Raw genomic sequence first — 16,208 nt, 5'->3', positions numbered from 1 at the left:
AAATTGGCTAGCAGCAGGCTTGATTATGTAGATTTGGTATAAAAAGATTCCATGTGGAGTTCCGTGGGAATGCCACCTACATAGGAAGCCAAACAGACACTATATATTTTGTTAAATGAGATCCAGTGTCTATGCCCTAATCTTTGACTCTTCTTTTTTTCTTTCTCAGTTACATCAAGTGTCACACAAAGCCAGGTATCCAGGTGAAATTTTCCGAAAAGTGTTATCAGCATGATACATTAAAGCTATTCCATCTTCAATTACACCCCACTACTTTTACAATGCTCTGTCTTAAAACTATGGAAGAAGCCATTGCGTTCATCTAAAACAAGCATAAATCATTGTTTTGTAAAAATTCAGCACAGAATGAAACACGTAGCTAGAGAAAAACCACATTTTAGTCTATTTGTTAATGCATAAAATAATAAAACATTTAAGTTGTAAATGTGTTGATATTTTGTTAATACTGTTTCTTTTATATGGAACATCATAAAATAAATGTATATGCACATATATTTATATTCATATACCTATTTCATGATGATGTCTCTCATGTATGTACACATGAAATAGGAAAGTGTATCTGGATGGCCTAATACAGTGGTCGGCAAACTCATTAGTCAACAGAGCCAAATATCAACAGTACAACAATTGAAATTTCTTTTGAGAGCCAAATTTTTTAAACTTAAAACTATATAGGTGGATACATTGTTATTAACTTAATTAGGGTACTCCTAAGCTGGCCTTTGCTAAAAACGTCCTCAATCTGATTGAGGTACGTTCGCTGAGGTCGACCCCTTCCAACTCTCCCATCCACACTCGTCTTGCATACTTGTTTCGTCTATCTCCTTTCGTTCACCCTCTCTATATGTCCAAACCATCGCAACGTACCTTTCTCAATTCTCGACACTACATCTTCTTTCACTCCACAACGTTCCCTAAAATTAACTTTATAAACTTTACTTAAAGTTTTAAGTCTTAGTTAGACTATAGGTAAGTTGAATAAAACTTGATATCATACTTAATAACGATATTATTTATTGATAAAATTAAATTCCTTACAATTTACCTTACAATATCCATAAAATTAAATCATGACAACGACTGACAAACACTAAGGTGAACAATGGCCTTGCATCTCCTTGGAAAGTTTGGGTAAGTCAGGTTTGTATGTTGTTGTTTTTAATTTTAGGCACGATTCCAGGTTCTCATCAATAAGACGACTTCTCAATTTACTCTTGATAAAGTTCATGCTTGAAAATTATTGTCGGCATAAATATGTAGACCCGAATAAGGAAAGAACAGCAAACACTAGTTTTTTCAGTTGATTATATGAGTCAGGAATACTATTCCAGGTGTTAATCTTCCTTCTCCAGGTCTTTCTAAGCAGACCACTTGTGCTGTGAACTGTATGTGCGTGCCCGCACATGGTATTTTGTGGAAGAGCCACACTCAAGGGGCCAAAGAACCGCATGTGGCTCACGAGCCGCGGTTTGCCGACCACTGGCCTAATACAATGCCTGGTTAGTTTTTGAGTAACTACTAAAATAAGTTACAGGACAATCAGCTAAAATAATGTGTTGCCTATTCAAATACAAAATAAGTATTTTTATAAATAATGTTTATTCAACCCACACACACCTCACTTTACAAAACCATTATTTTTTTTAATGTTTTTATTGATTTTTAGAGAGAGAGGAAGGGATAAAGATAGAGAGATAGAAACATCATCAATCAGAGTATGCTTTCTACCCTTCTGCGTGATCCCTATCCCCTGGTAATCCTACCACTAAACCCTGTGTTTAAGCAGTGCACACTCAGTCGTCTTCTCAGAGCTGGTTCATTTAGAAGAATGCTCTTGCTTTACATCATTCCTTTAATATATATATATATATATATATATATTTTTTTTTTTTTTTTTTTTCAGAGAGAAAGGGTGAGGGAGAGATAGAAACATCAATGATGACAGCAAATCATTGATCAGCTGCCTCTTGCACACCCCACACTGGGGATCAAGCCTGCAACCCGGGTATATGCCCTGACTGGGAATCGAACCATGACCTCCTGGTTCATAAGTGGATGTTCAACCATTGAGCCACACCATCAGGGCCGTCATTTATTAATGGAGAAACTTCTTAGGTAGTGTCTCAAAGACATCCCAGGGGCTATGGATAGAAATGTCTAATAACTAACTGATTATAATTAGTTATAGGCATTAGTAATTGGATGATTCAAAGAGACATATGGATTCTACCCTTGTCATTACTAAAGGCAATGAACCATTTCTGAATAAGACAGGTCATGGAGTAGGGGTGCACCTACACCCCCACCTCTGCCTCTTCTGCCAGCACTCCCCTTGATAAAGTGCCTTTCACATATCTGTCCTTCAGCAAACGTCTGCATAATGAAAGCTTGGCCTCCAGATGATCCACTCTGTAAGAATATAGCCACTAATCATATCTCGCATCTTCAAGTCATATCCCAATCTCCAGTGAGCATGTAATGCTCAGAATGCACACTCCTCTGACTCTCCTTAAAATATTCCTTAGGTGCAGTTCTAATAATAGCATGTGATTAATATCCATTTCAACTCCTGCCATATTTCTGGTTTGGGAATATCTGAACCTTGAAAAAAAGTCTTGTTCATCTTTACCTTCTGACAAAAAACTGTTGGCCTAACTTGATGTTTTCATGGTTACCTAATAGAGGCTAGGCTAAGCACACTTCAGGTAGGCACCTGATGGATAGTTTGGGGAATAATCACCCACTATTTCAGAAGCTGTGATCATGAATGTCTTTTCTAAATCATTTGACTTTTTAAAAAAAAATCTATGTATTTCCAAAGAACAGATTAGAAAATTTTGATTACACCATATGATTAGTAGATAATTATCTTCTGGCTTTAATTTTAATACCACCATTTACTATTAAAGCCAGAAAACAGATGAGCAGACATAAGGAAAAATACATATGCACATGCCAATCAAATATCCCTGTTTGACATATTTTGGCATATACACTTCTGGTTTTCATAAAAATAATAAAACTGTGAAAATCATCTTTCATATAACCCGACCAGGAATGGCTCCAAAGAAGCAAATGCTTATTTAGGCTACGCTTTAAATAAATGTATGCCTGACTTACTGGCTTAGTCTGCTTAAGCTGCTATATAACAAAATACCATAGACTGGGTGGCTTATCTACAACAGAAATTTGTTGCTCATAGTCTGGAGACTGAGAAGTTTAAGATCAAGGCACCAGCATGGTTGTCTTCTAGTGAAGGCTCTCCTGCTAGTTCCTTAGCCAGTGCCTTCTCTCCATGTCCTCGGCTGGTGGAAGAAACTAGGAATGTCTGCAGCCACTTTCATAGGGCACTAACCCATTCATGATGGCTCCATCCACATGGCTTAAGCACCTTCCAAAGGTGCCTCCTACTAATACCATCACATTGGAATTAGTATTTCAATATATGAATTTTAAAGAGACACATTCAGATCATAGCACTTACCAAAATTAAGTCATGAAACTAGGACTAAAACCCAAAATTTAACCAACCAACACTTTTTATATGTATTTTTGTATTAAGTTAATTACAATAGATGAAGGTAAAAAAATACCTATCCTGATTAGGAAAATTTCAAGTGCCAATTTATGTAAGTACATAGTGTTAGGTTGTGTGTGTGTGTGTGTGTGTGTGTGCGCGCACGCACAAGCATGCATGTTTGGTGTCTATCATGTGGATGAGGGAGAAAATGAAGTGTGAGAATAGGTATGAATAAGACACAATTCCTGCCCTAAAAACTCTTTTTTGCCTTAGAAGCCGTTAAATAAGGAAAACGTATTTTCACTTCTGTGTAAGTGATTTTGATTAATATTTGCTTAAGCACTGAAATAGAGAAACTGTCATCTTATGAAAAATTCAGTTGCCTTCAGTGCAACTCAGCAGTTCTTTTACCCATATCTAATTGACTTCCTACTGCATTTCCTACCAGAGTAATTTCAAATTTCCTCTAATCTTCTCAAATGACCTGATCTACTCATTTTCCTCCCCTCCAAGCAGACAACCCCTGCATTGACTTTATTTAGATTAAAATAGTCAGATAAGAGTTCCCTTCACTATCTTTCCCTTCCCCCAAAATTGTCTCTGGGTTATCACCCATGAATGTCCTTAGTTCCTCTTCCTCGAGATGAAGCTCGCTCTGCTGATAACAGTCCTGTGCTCCTCCCTGTCCCTGAGTGGTTTCTCTGCTGTTCTCTGCTCTGCTCTGAGTCGAAGAAGACTAGCCTGTTGCAACTACATCACTCAGCCACTCCCATATTCTGGTTTTCCGTTGGGTTTGGACAATGGCAAGCAGTAGAAGGAAATCAGAGGGTGGGAGGAAGAAACTAACAGGCAATTTATTTCCCCACCCTTGTCCTCTGCCCATTTATTTTAACATTTATTCATTCACTCACGCATGGCCCTTTCCTGCTTCACTGCATATGTGCTCTGGCTCAGCTCTCACTTGAACTTCTCTAAACCCTTTATTCCCTCCCTTGCCCCCTCCAGTCATGAGGACTTTCTGAAGTCCCTGGGCACCTCACCAATTCTTCCTGTTCCTTTAATCCTGTTCTCACCTCTAGATAATCCAGCCCTTTTAAGTAACCCGTTTTGAACTTGCCATCTGCATCCGGGTGGCCCCTTGACTGATGCAAGCTACTTTCACCTTCGTTAGGTCCAATCTGCAACTGTCTCTTTTTACCTGGCTCACAATTTTACTTTTTTTTTTTCTTTCACTCATTAGTACATATGTTCAAATTTTATCAATATTGGGACACCCTCTTCCTTCTTACTCTTTCAAGGTGTTGCCCTGTGGTAAACTTGCAACCCTTTCTTCAGAGTTGTCCACAGACATTTAAATGTGGTATCTGCTTCCATAACTGTTCTAATAGAATTATGTCTTATTTCTTACTAATATGGAACAAAGTTAAGAAAACATAAATGTCCAGCTTCACAAACTGATGGGGAAAACCCCTTTAACTCCTAGAACACAGCAGATCCCCAGAAGCTTCCTACACAGGCTTTCCTGATCGTACGCCCCTCCTACTTCCTGCAAAAAATAGCTATCCCTCTTTACGTTAGAGTTTTACTACCTAAATGTTCATCAATAATAAAAAAAAGTTAATTTTGTTGTTTTTGAATTTTGTGTATGAAATCATAATGGTAATTTTCTTACTGTGTGGGCTTCTTTTCCTTAACTTTATGCTTTTAAGATCCAGAAGTGTTTCTGTATGCATATGTAGTCTGTTTTCATTGCTGTTTAGGACTCCATCATGTGCATATACTATTATTTCTTTATTTTACAGTTGTTGGCAGTTTTGAACCATGCACTATGAACTTTCAAGTGCAAATGTCCTAATGACCATAAGCAAGCATTTCCATGGGGTGTATGCCTAGGCATGAAATAGGCTGGGTCATATTACATCTGTCTTCCAGGTCTACTAGAAATGGCCAATTGTTTTCCAAAGTGAACTTAACAGTTCACTCTTCCACCAGCAAATTATGAAAATCCCTGTTAATTTATATTTTTGTCAACACTATTAGCACACACTATTGGATTTTTGCCATTTTATTTGTTGATGTGTTATATCTTTTTTTTTTTCCAATAATAATTTTTATTTCTTAAAGTATTACAAAGAGTATTACATATGTCTCCTTTTTCCCCCCCATGACATTCCCCCGGCCCCTACCCCCCGCCCCCCCCCCCCCCGTGTCTTGTGTCCATTGGTTAATCTTACATGCATGCATATAAGTCCTTCAGTTGGTCTCTTAATCCCCCCCCAACCCTCCCCAGGCTCCCCATTGTAGTTTAACATTCTGTTCAATGTTGCTCTGCTTCTGTATCTACCCCTGTTCATCAGTCCATACTGGTCCCCTTTATTTGTCCCAACCTCACTGGAGTAGTCTCAACCTCACCAGGGCCGTCTGAGCCTCACCAGGGCCGTTTCAACCTCACCTGGGTCGTCCCTACCTCACAGGGGCCGTTTCAACCTGACCGGGGCTGTCCCTACCACACCGGGGCCCTTACGACCTGACCAAGGTTGTCCCTACCTCACGGGGGCTGTTTCAACCTCACCGGGGTTGTCCCAACCACACCGGGGCCGTTTCCACCTGACTGGGGTCGTCCCTACCTCACGGGGGCCGTTTCAACCTGACCGGGGTTGTCCCTACCACGCCGGGGCTGTTTCAACCTGACCGGGGTTGTCCCTACCACACCAGGGCCGTTTCGACCTGACTGGGGTCGTCCCTACCTCACGGGGGCCGTTTCAACCTCACTGGGGTTGTCTCTACCACACCGGGGCTGTTTCAACCTGACCGGGGTTGTCCCTACCACACCGGGGCCGTTTCGACCTGACTGGGGTTGTCCCTACTTCACGGGGGCCGTTTCAACCTGACCGGGGTTGTCCCTACCACGCCGGGGCCGTTTCAACCTGACCGGGGCTGTCCCTACCACACCGGGGCCCTTACGACCTGACCAAGGTTGTCCCTACCTCACGGGGGCCGTTTCAACCTCACCGGGGTTGTCCCTACCACGCCGGGGCCGTTTCGACCTGACTGGGGTCGTCCCTACCTCACGGGGGCTGTTTCAACCTCACCGGGGTCGTCCCTACCTCACGGGGGCCGTTTCAACCTGACCGGGGTTGTCCCTACCACACCGGGGCTGTTTCAACCTGACCGGAGTTGTCCCTACCACACCGGGGCCGTTTCGACCTGACTGGGGTCGTCCCTACCTCACGGGGGCCGTTTCAACCTGACCGGGGTTGTCCCTACCACGCCGGGGCCGTTTCGACCTGACTGGGGTCGTCCCTACCTCACGGGGGCTGTTTCAACCTCACCGGGGTCGTCCCTACCTCACGGGGGCCGTTTCAACCTGACCGGGGTTGTCCCTACCACGCCGGGGCCGTTTCGACCTGACTGGGGTCGTCCCTACCTCACGGGGGCCGTTTCAACCTGACCGGGGTTGTCCCTACCACACCGGGGCTGTTTCAACCTGACCGGGGTTGTCCCTACCACACCGGGGCCGTTTCGACCTGACTGGGGTCGTCCCTACCTCACGGGGGCCGTTTCAACCTGACCGGGGTTGTCCCTACCACGCTGGGGCCTTTTCGACCTGACTGGGGTCGTCCCTACCTCACGGGGGCCATTTCAACCTCACCGGGGTCGTCCCTACCTCACGGGGGCCGTTTCAACCTGACTGGGGTTGTCCCTACCACGCCGGGGCCGTTTCGACCTGACTGGGGTCGTCCCTACCTCACGGGGGCTGTTTCAACCTCACCGGGGTCGTCCCTACCACACCGGGGCCGTTTCGACCTGACTGGGGTCGTCCCTACCTCACGGGGGCCGTTTCAACCTCACCGGGGTTGTCCCTACCACACCGGGGCTGTTTCAACCTGACCGGGGTTGTCCCTACCACACCGGGGCCGTTTCGACCTGACCGGGGTCGTCCCTACCACACCTGGACCGTTTCAACCTCACCGGGGCCATCCCAGCCTTACCGGGGAAACAGGAAGTTTGGCCCTCTGTCCCCTGCCGGCGGCTCCCCACTAGACAAAATCTCCAGGCATTCCTGGTGGTTGCACATCCAGCGCTCCTGCCCTCCACCAAGTGCACAGACTGCCTGTCTGCTGTCCCCCAGCGCCCCACCAGAGACTGGGACCAGTGGGCATGTTTGTGCGCTTGCTGGTACAGCAGTTCCACAGTGCCGGCCGAGTCAGGCCCAGCCCTGGCCGGCCCCGGACCCGACTCTGCCCCCCGATTGCATCCCTCCCAGATGCAAGGAGCTGAAATCTGCAGCCTGCTGGGATGGGCTCTGTACATGGTGCTTCAGCACATCCTACTCAGTCTCAATGCGCTTCTTTCTATGCGAGGAGTTGAAATCTGCAGTTTGTTGGGTTGGGCTCTGTACTTGGTGTCACATCCTACTCAGTCTCAATGTTCTTTCTCTCCTTCCAGTTGTAGAGCTTCCACTGGGCCAAGTTTCCCATGGTTCTGTATGATAGGTGTTTGTCTGATATTTGGTAGTTTCGATGTTGTGCGAGGTAGCACGCACAGGTCTCTTCCTTATGCCGCCATCCTGGTTCTCCTGGGTCTGCTTCTTGAGTGTGTCTCCCATGGTTGCGAGCAGTTGAAGTCTGCAATTTGTTGGGATAGGCTGCAAAAGCGCAGGTGGGTCTTTTTGTGCACCTGGCACAGCTTGGATGGGGATGTAAATTGATTAAGGCTGAGACTCAGGGAGTCGCCATGGCGGAGCAAATAGCACTGGCTGAGTCTCCGCGGCCCCTTGACTCTCTGCCAGGGCTTTGTGTCCCCCAGTGCCGGCGAACAGCTGTGCAACAGAGTCTCCCTCGCTTTCTGATGGCTGCAAGGCCGTGCTGCCTCTCCCTGTAGGGTCTGGTGCTTCATGATCCCGCCTGAACCAGCTCAGTGGATTTGAAAGTTTGCAGAAGAAAAGGCGCTTCTACTTGTGGGTCTGGCACAGCCCAGATGGGAATGTAAATTGCTTAGGGCGGGATCACAGGGAGTCGCCGGGGCGGAGACTCAGCGGCCCCTTGCCTATCCAGGACACCAGGACTTTGCGTCCCCCAGTGCCGGCGAGCAGCCGAGCGCCAGAGCCTCCCTCGCTTCCTGACCGCTGGAAGGCCGTGCCGTCTCTCGCCTTGGGGCCTGGGGCCTCAGAGACCCGCCCGAACCAGCTCAGTGGATTTGAGAGTTTGTAAAAGCACAGTCATTCCCTCTTGTGCCTCTGGCACAGCCCTGAGGGTAGGGCGGGGTCACAGGGAGTCGCCAGCGTGGAGGAAATAGCGATGGCGGCGTCTCTGCGCCCCTCGCCTCCCCGGGACACCAGGACTTCTTGTCCCTCGGTGCCGGCGAGCAGCCGCGTATCAGAGCTTCCCTCGCTCTCCGACCACTGCAAGGCCGTGGCCGCCTCTCCCTGTGGGATCTGGGGCCTCAGAGACCCGCCCCGAGCAAGCCCAGAGGATTCGAGGGTTCGTAAAATACCGAGAATCCATTTGCAGCCCGCGTGGCGTGTGACTGTGTACCTCTGGTTTTGGTGCCTCCGTAGTTCCCACTCAGTCTCACTGCGCTTCTTTCTTTTCCTCCAGTTGTAGATCTCCCACTGGGCCAACTTCCCCATGGTTCTGAGTGGCGGTTGTTTACTTCATAGTTGATAGTTTCAATGATGCTGTGAGAGAGCAGCACACACAGGTCCGCTCCCTACGCCGCCATCTTCGGAAAGATCTGTTGATGTGTTATATCTTATTGTGACTTTAGGTTGCATTTGTTTCCTTGATTGCTGGTAAGATTACGCATATATTGAAGTGCTTTTTAATATTTTTGCCCATTTTCCTTTTTTTGTGCCCTTTTCTTGTTGCATTTTGAAAATTTTTAATATATTCAGAATATGAGCCCTTGTCGGGGTGGCACAGTTGATTGGAGCATCATCCCATACACCAAAAAGGTTGTGGGTTCGATTCCTAGTCAAGGCACATACCTAGGTTGTGGGTTCCATCCCTGGTCAGGGCATGTATGAGAAGCAACTGATTAATGTTTCTCTCACATCAATGTTTCTCTCTCTCTCTCTACCCCCCCCCCCCATTCCTTTCTTTTTAAAAATCAATTAAAAAACATATCCTTGGGTGAGGATGAAAACATATATATGGTGTCCCCCCAAAATGTATACACACAGTTTGAATAATTAGAAAGGCAGTGTTTATTAAACTACATTTCATTTTATCAGCTGTTAAAGTGCGTATATATATTTTGAGGAACACCCTGTAGATATTCAGAATATGAGATTTTAGTAGTTACATGTATTTGCAAATATATTCTTCTTATTCATAGATTGCCCTTTTTACTCTTTAAGTACAATTCATTGATGAACATGAGTTCTTAATTTTACTGTAGTCCATTTGTCAATTTTCCTGGTTTTGCTTCATTCCTGCTATCTTAATAAACCAGTTCCTACTCCCAGACTCTTATTGAGAAACTACTATATTATATCCTTGAACTTTTATTTGATGCTCTTCACATTAGGTCTAAAGTTTCTCTAAAATTGAATGTTTATGTGTGTGGATTAGGTAAGATAGGGGTTTATTTAATTTTGTGTTTTGCTTATGGATAACCAGTTTTTGCAAAAATATTTATTTAAAAGATTGCTGGGGTCCAACCCCAGCGGGTCCAGGGGTCCCCAAAGGTGTGGACGGAGTCGGCGAAGAAGGAATGACATGGAAACTGGTTTCAGTTCATCAGCATAGCGAGGTTCTCCCTCCAGGATCTCCAGCCAAGTTCTGGTTGGAGTTCTGGTTAGGAACTGATGAGGATCTGATGTGGATCTGATGTTTATTGTCTTGTTACATCCGTATTTATACCAGCCGATTTTAATCCTGTCAATTTCTATTACAAAGGTTAGGGCGTTTCTTATCTCCATTCCAGGGAGTAAAGATTATGTAGCTTAACTACCTGCCTGGCACTTAATTAAGAGGTTGTATCCCCTCCCTAACCTCAGGGAAAGATCCCCACCTGGGGAAACAACCTTTCTCGGAGAGGTGACCTTGGTTAAAACACATGGCGCTAAAGGGAGCAAACATATTAAGAACAGTATGCTATATATGCCAGGTCCATTGAAACATATGCTGTGCAGATGTTTCTTCTCTGCAGCGACTGTGTCAAGCAGCAAGGATGGACCGGCTTCCGGCAAATTCCCCCTTTTTTATTTTTTAAATGATAGCGCATGCAAATCAGCGGCCACCTCTCAGATTGGGCTGTTTAAGACTCGGAAGAAGACTGGCAAGCAATGACAACAAGCATAGCTATAAACATAGTGGATGGAGTGCACAAGGAGCCCCGTTCCTTAGGAGGTTGCCGGCCTCTTCAGTCAAGAGATTTCAGCTGTCCTCAAGTTGTTGGTTTGGTTGTCCTTGTTGGTCTGGCTAGCGGGCGGCATCACTGGCGACGGGCTTCCCGACGTGTCAGCGAGTTGAAGGGCTGCATCAAAGGGTCCATCAGGGCCGTGCTTGATGGTGGTGTTGGTGTCCGGGAAGGAGTCAGCTGTGCCCTCTGGGTCAGACGATATGGATGATACCGGGGAGGAGGAGGATGAGGAGGAGACGGAGGGTGGTGTGACATAAGGTCGGATTAGACGGTCTGGAATCCACACAGGTGAGTCTGCATCCTGTGGAAATATACAAGCATCTCCTCTCCCCCAGGTTAAAAGTACATCAGGTCCCTTCCAGAATCCTGTAAGTAAGTCTTTCCATTTGACGAAAAAAGTGAGTTTCTGCTAAATGAAAGTTTCTTTTGCTGATTTACTCAGAGTCCTCGGACTTGACTGAGAGAGTAATTGTTGGGGTCCAACCCCAACGGGTCCAGGGATCCCCAAAGGTGTGGACGGAGTCGGCGAAGAATGAATGACACGGAAACTGGTTTCAGTTCATCAGCATAGCGAGGTTCTCCCTCCAGGATCTCCAGTGAAGTTCTGGTCAGGATCTCTAGTGAAGTTCTGGTTAGAAACTCCAACCAAGTTCTGGTCAGGATCTCCAACCAAGTTCTGGTGCCATGTTCTCTCGCTAGGTTCTCCAGCCAGGTTCTCCAGGTTCTCCAGCCAGGTTCAGTCACCAGGTTCTTTAGCCAGGTTCTATCCAGGTTCTTTTGCCATGTTCTGTCTAGGTTCTCCAGTGAAGTTCTGTAGCCAGGTTCTGTCCAGGATCTTTTGCCATGTTCTCTGGCTAGGTTCTGATGAGGATGTGATGAGGAGCTGATGAGGAGCTGATGAGGAGCTGATGAGGACCTGATTAGGATCTGATGTTTATTGTCTTGTTACATCCGTATTTATACCAGCCGATTTTAATCCTGTCAATTTCTATTACAAAGGTTAGGGCGTTTCTTATCTCCATTCCAGGGAGTAAAGATTATGTAGCTTAACTACCCGCCTGGCACTTAATTAAGAGGTTGTATCCCCTCCCTAACCTCAGGGAAAGATCCCCACCTGGGGAAACAACCTTTCTCGGAGAGGTGACCTTGGTTAAAACACATGGCGCTAAAGGGAGCAAACATATTAAGAACAGTATGCTATATATGCCAGGTCCATTGAAACATATGCTGTGCAGATGTTTCTTCTCTGCAGCGACTGTGTCAAGCAGCAAGGATGGACCGGCTTCCGGCAAAAGATTATTTCTCCTCAATGTGTTACAAAACTACCAGTGCTAAATATCAAAAGTCATATTTGTGTGGTGTGGTTCTGAGCTTCTATTTGGCTCCATTCATACTTGGTGTCTCCTTTCACTAATACTACCTGTTCTGAATTACTGTGTCTTTGTCGTTATTTTTGAAATTTGTAGAGCAAGTCCTATACCCTTGATCTTTTTCTTCAAGCTGTCTCTGGTCTCAGATATTTTTGGCCCTGTGTATTTCCACACAAATTTTGAATTTGCTTTCAAGTTCTTAAAAATAATAAAGCAACTATTTGTATTTTGATACTAATTGCAATGACTCTATATGTCAATTTGGAGAGAGTTGATACAATTCCAATACTGAATTGTCCAATCCCAGAACAAAAAAGGTGAAACACTTTGTGAATTTGTGTATTAGCTTTGCACAAGGCCATGCTAATCTCTGCATTGTTCTAATACAGATTTATTGCAATTGGAGAATAGGAGTAGGTAAATTAGAATTAGAGTTAGTAGTCAAAATATGGGCTGTTTGAGCCCGGCCAGTGTGGCTCAGTGGTTGAGCATCCACCTATGAACCCAGAGGTCACAGTTTGATCTCCAGTAAAGAGTGTGCAGGAGGCAGCCTATCAATGATTCTCTTTCATCATTGATGTTTCTATCTCTCTCTCCTTCTCCCTTCCTCTCTCTGAAATCAATAAAAAACTTTTTTTTTTTAAATGGGCTGCTTGGATTTGAGGTTTTAGAGGTGATTGGTGAGGAAAAGGTCAGAAGTATAACCAGGGGAGTAGGTAGCTTGAAAGGTGGTGGAAGAAACAATTATTAGAGATGAGAAGTCTGAGCCATTGAGAGTACAGGACCAGCCCTCTTGGTACCATTTTTGAGTTATAGAATCAGGATAATAGTACCTACCACTGAGTATCATTGTTAGGTTTAAATAATGATACATATGTTCAAATTTTATCAATATTGGGACACCCTCTTCCTTCTTACTCTTTCAAGAATTTCGTGTCCGCGTGGGCTCCTGCCACGCCCCAGGCCTGTGCTCGTTGGGGGAACAGCTGTCTCCACCGGCCCCGTCTGCGGGATGGGGGTGAGCGGGGGTGAGCGGGCCTGTGCGGAGGGGCGTCCTGCCCAGGGTGGTGCTGCCTGCCCCCCCGAGCTGCCAGGGAGGCTCCAGCCGGCCACCTGCCACCTCTACCTGCGACCTCCGACCCTCACCTGGACACGGCAGGTGAAAGGCCCGCCCACGGCAGGTGCATTTAAGGAGAGACCGGCCAAGCCCACAGCCTTCCGGAAATTTTCCGGCCCGGAGACTTCCCCATCGCCCTTGAGCATGACTCCAAAGGGAACAAGATCGCGTGGAAGGTGGAGATCGAGAAGCTGGACTACCACCACTACCTGCCCCTGTTTTTCGATGGGCTCTGCGAGATGACCTTTCCCTACGAGTTCTTCGCGCGGCAGGGGATCCACGACATGCAGGAGCACGGCGGGAGCAAGGTCCTCCCCATCATCCCGCAGCTCATCATCCCCATCAAAAACGCCCTGAACCTCCGGAACCGGCAGGTCATCTGTGTGACGCTCAAGGTCCTGCAGCACCTGGTGGTGTCGGCGAACATGGTGGGCGAGGCCCTGGTGCCCTACTACCGTCAGATCCTCCCCATCATGAACATCTTTAAGAACATGAGCCTGAACTCCGGGGACGGCATCGACTACAGCCAGCAGAGGAGGGAGAACGTGGGCGATCCGATCCAGGAGACGCTGGGGGCCTTGGAGCGCTACGGGGGAGAAGAGACATTCATCAACATCAAGTACATGGCGCCCACCTACCAGTCCTGCCGGCTCAACTAGCCGCCGGCCGCCGGGGGAGGGGTCCCCCGTGCTGCGGTCATGGGTCTGCGCGGGGCTCCTCTCCTTCTCCGACTCCTCCAGCTGCTGGGACAGTGGCCTCGGCCCCGGGCGCTCGCCCGCTGGGAGCAAGGCTTCCGGATACATAAATAGTGCCTGTTTCTTAGATTACAATAGTGTCCTGTGCTCATTTGTCCCCGAGGAGCAGTGCCCCTTTCTGCAGCCCGGACAGAATAGGAGTCCCAGCTCAGCCTCCATTGTACTATAGACAATAAACGACAATTAAAAAAAAAACAAACTGAAGTGTTTTTACGCAGGTATAGGTATGAAATCATAGGTTATAGGATAACCATTCTTTTTGGCAGCCTATTAGCTTCCTATATCTTTGTTGTTATTTTTAAAATCATCTTTATTTGGAGATTGTATTAGTGATTTATATCACTAAACACAAAGTGTTTAGTGATATAAAACATTAAAAACAGTGTGTGGAATATTGTAGGTGTTCACTAAATATCAGCTACTATTTTTTGTAACTTTTGTTAATTTCCTCTTTTGTAATTAAGGAGGACTTGTTTCTCAGAAAGCGTCCTGAGCTTATGTGCTACTGAAATTTAGGCTTTCTCCTCGGAGCATGAGCTGGACAGCATTTGAAAAGGGGCAAGTGAGACACATGAATATAACTATATGTTTTAAAATATATATTTAGGCAATAAATTTAGAGATAGAATAAGACACAGCAACTTAAGATATGTGTTAGACAAGTATGGGCTCCTTCAGTGAACCATAAATAACATTAGTTCAAAAACATTGAACTAAAAACTATAAAATAGCACATAGCTAGTTGTTTCATTGTCAATGTATTACAAAATGTCTCTTTGGATGCCATCTTATAAAATAAGCATAATCTGTGTAAACAGGTCAGTGCTAGTGTTTATTCTTCATGCAATTTCAATCTTTCCAAACATGATAAAACAAAAAGACAAAAGTCAAAACTTCAACTCCTCTGAACACCTCAAGAAAAGACTAATAATAGACAGATGTTGTGATTTCACTTCATAGTTATTCTACTTTCTAAACATTCTGATTTCAGGAAAGATTGGCATATAATTCACACAGAGCAGTTCTTAGAAAGATGATCTAAGAGACAGATGTGCTGATTAAATGTACACCAATGTAATAGCATACAGCCTTCTTAGAAGCATCGCATTTATAGTATAAAGATAGTGCAGCTTCAGAAAAACCCCTAAGAATTACATAGGGAGACAGACATTCTATGTCGTATCAGTGCAAATACAAACAGAACCAGTGGAAGTGAAGACATAAAAATATTACCTATCATCTACCCAGAAGAAATACAGGTAGGAAGTTGGATAGGGGCCACCAATGTTAAATCCTTCCCACTGTGCAAATAGCAAAATCTTAGAGCCACCTGTCTTCAAGTACATAATTCAAACTTCCCTAGTCATTCCCAAGATCACCAGGGGGGAAAAGTAGCCACTGTGGAAATTGTTAAATTGGGAACCAAGTTGCGGACATTAAGGCGAATATTTTGGAATTAGATTCTGCGGGAGGATGCAGGCATGACCAATTCGGTGGTTAACACTTTGCTGGCGTGAATGCCTATTAGTCTGGCCTTGCCTTCCTGAGCACATTCAGGAGACCGCCCCTGAAGCAGAGAGCAGCCCGGCCTGTGGTAAATACTAGGACCTGATCACACACCTGGGAGGAAGGAAGTCCATAAATGTCCTTCTCGCCCACAAGTACATTAATATCAGTACACTGCCCTCAATTCCCTGGCAAGGGCATGTTTGAACCTCATTTAGATCTGTGATTGCTTTCTTTGTTACTTTCTTAGAGTTTTCAGATTGGTGAGTAGCATGTGACTAAATGCTTGATCCTTGTCTGACTTACCCAAACATTCTCGGTCCCTTCTGACCTTGTTTCTTTCTTATTCACTCACTCACCAAATCTTTATTTGGCACCACCGATGTGCTAGGTACTATGTTGGCTGTTATCTATGTTGGTGAATAAAATAGATATTCTCCACGATTTTATAGAATTAATAGTTCTGGGATAATTATTCAGTTCCTGTAGCTTCCTCCTCTCGCCTTCTCCTTAGCAGTATATCCCGTGACACTTATCATTGCTTTGCA

General features: G+C 45.4%; 1 protein-coding gene and 1 pseudogene across 1 annotated transcript in view; both read left to right on the top strand.

Moving 5' to 3' along the window:
- SLC16A7 (solute carrier family 16 member 7) overlaps positions 1–16,208 on the top strand; it is a 377,073-nt gene that overhangs the window by 105,633 nt on the left and 255,232 nt on the right. The gene's annotated exons all lie outside the window — the stretch shown is intronic.
- LOC139005278 (parkin coregulated gene protein homolog pseudogene) lies at positions 13,295–14,058 on the top strand (annotated as a pseudogene).

This window comes from Myotis yumanensis, unplaced genomic scaffold, assembly GCF_028538775.1.
Source record: "Myotis yumanensis isolate MYYU_CA2020_CCGP unplaced genomic scaffold, mMyoYum1.0.hap1 SCAF_3, whole genome shotgun sequence".
Classification (NCBI taxonomy): domain Eukaryota; kingdom Metazoa; phylum Chordata; class Mammalia; order Chiroptera; family Vespertilionidae; genus Myotis; species Myotis yumanensis.
The sequence above is the reverse complement of the archived record's forward strand: the minus strand, read 5'-3'. Positions and strand labels throughout refer to the sequence as shown.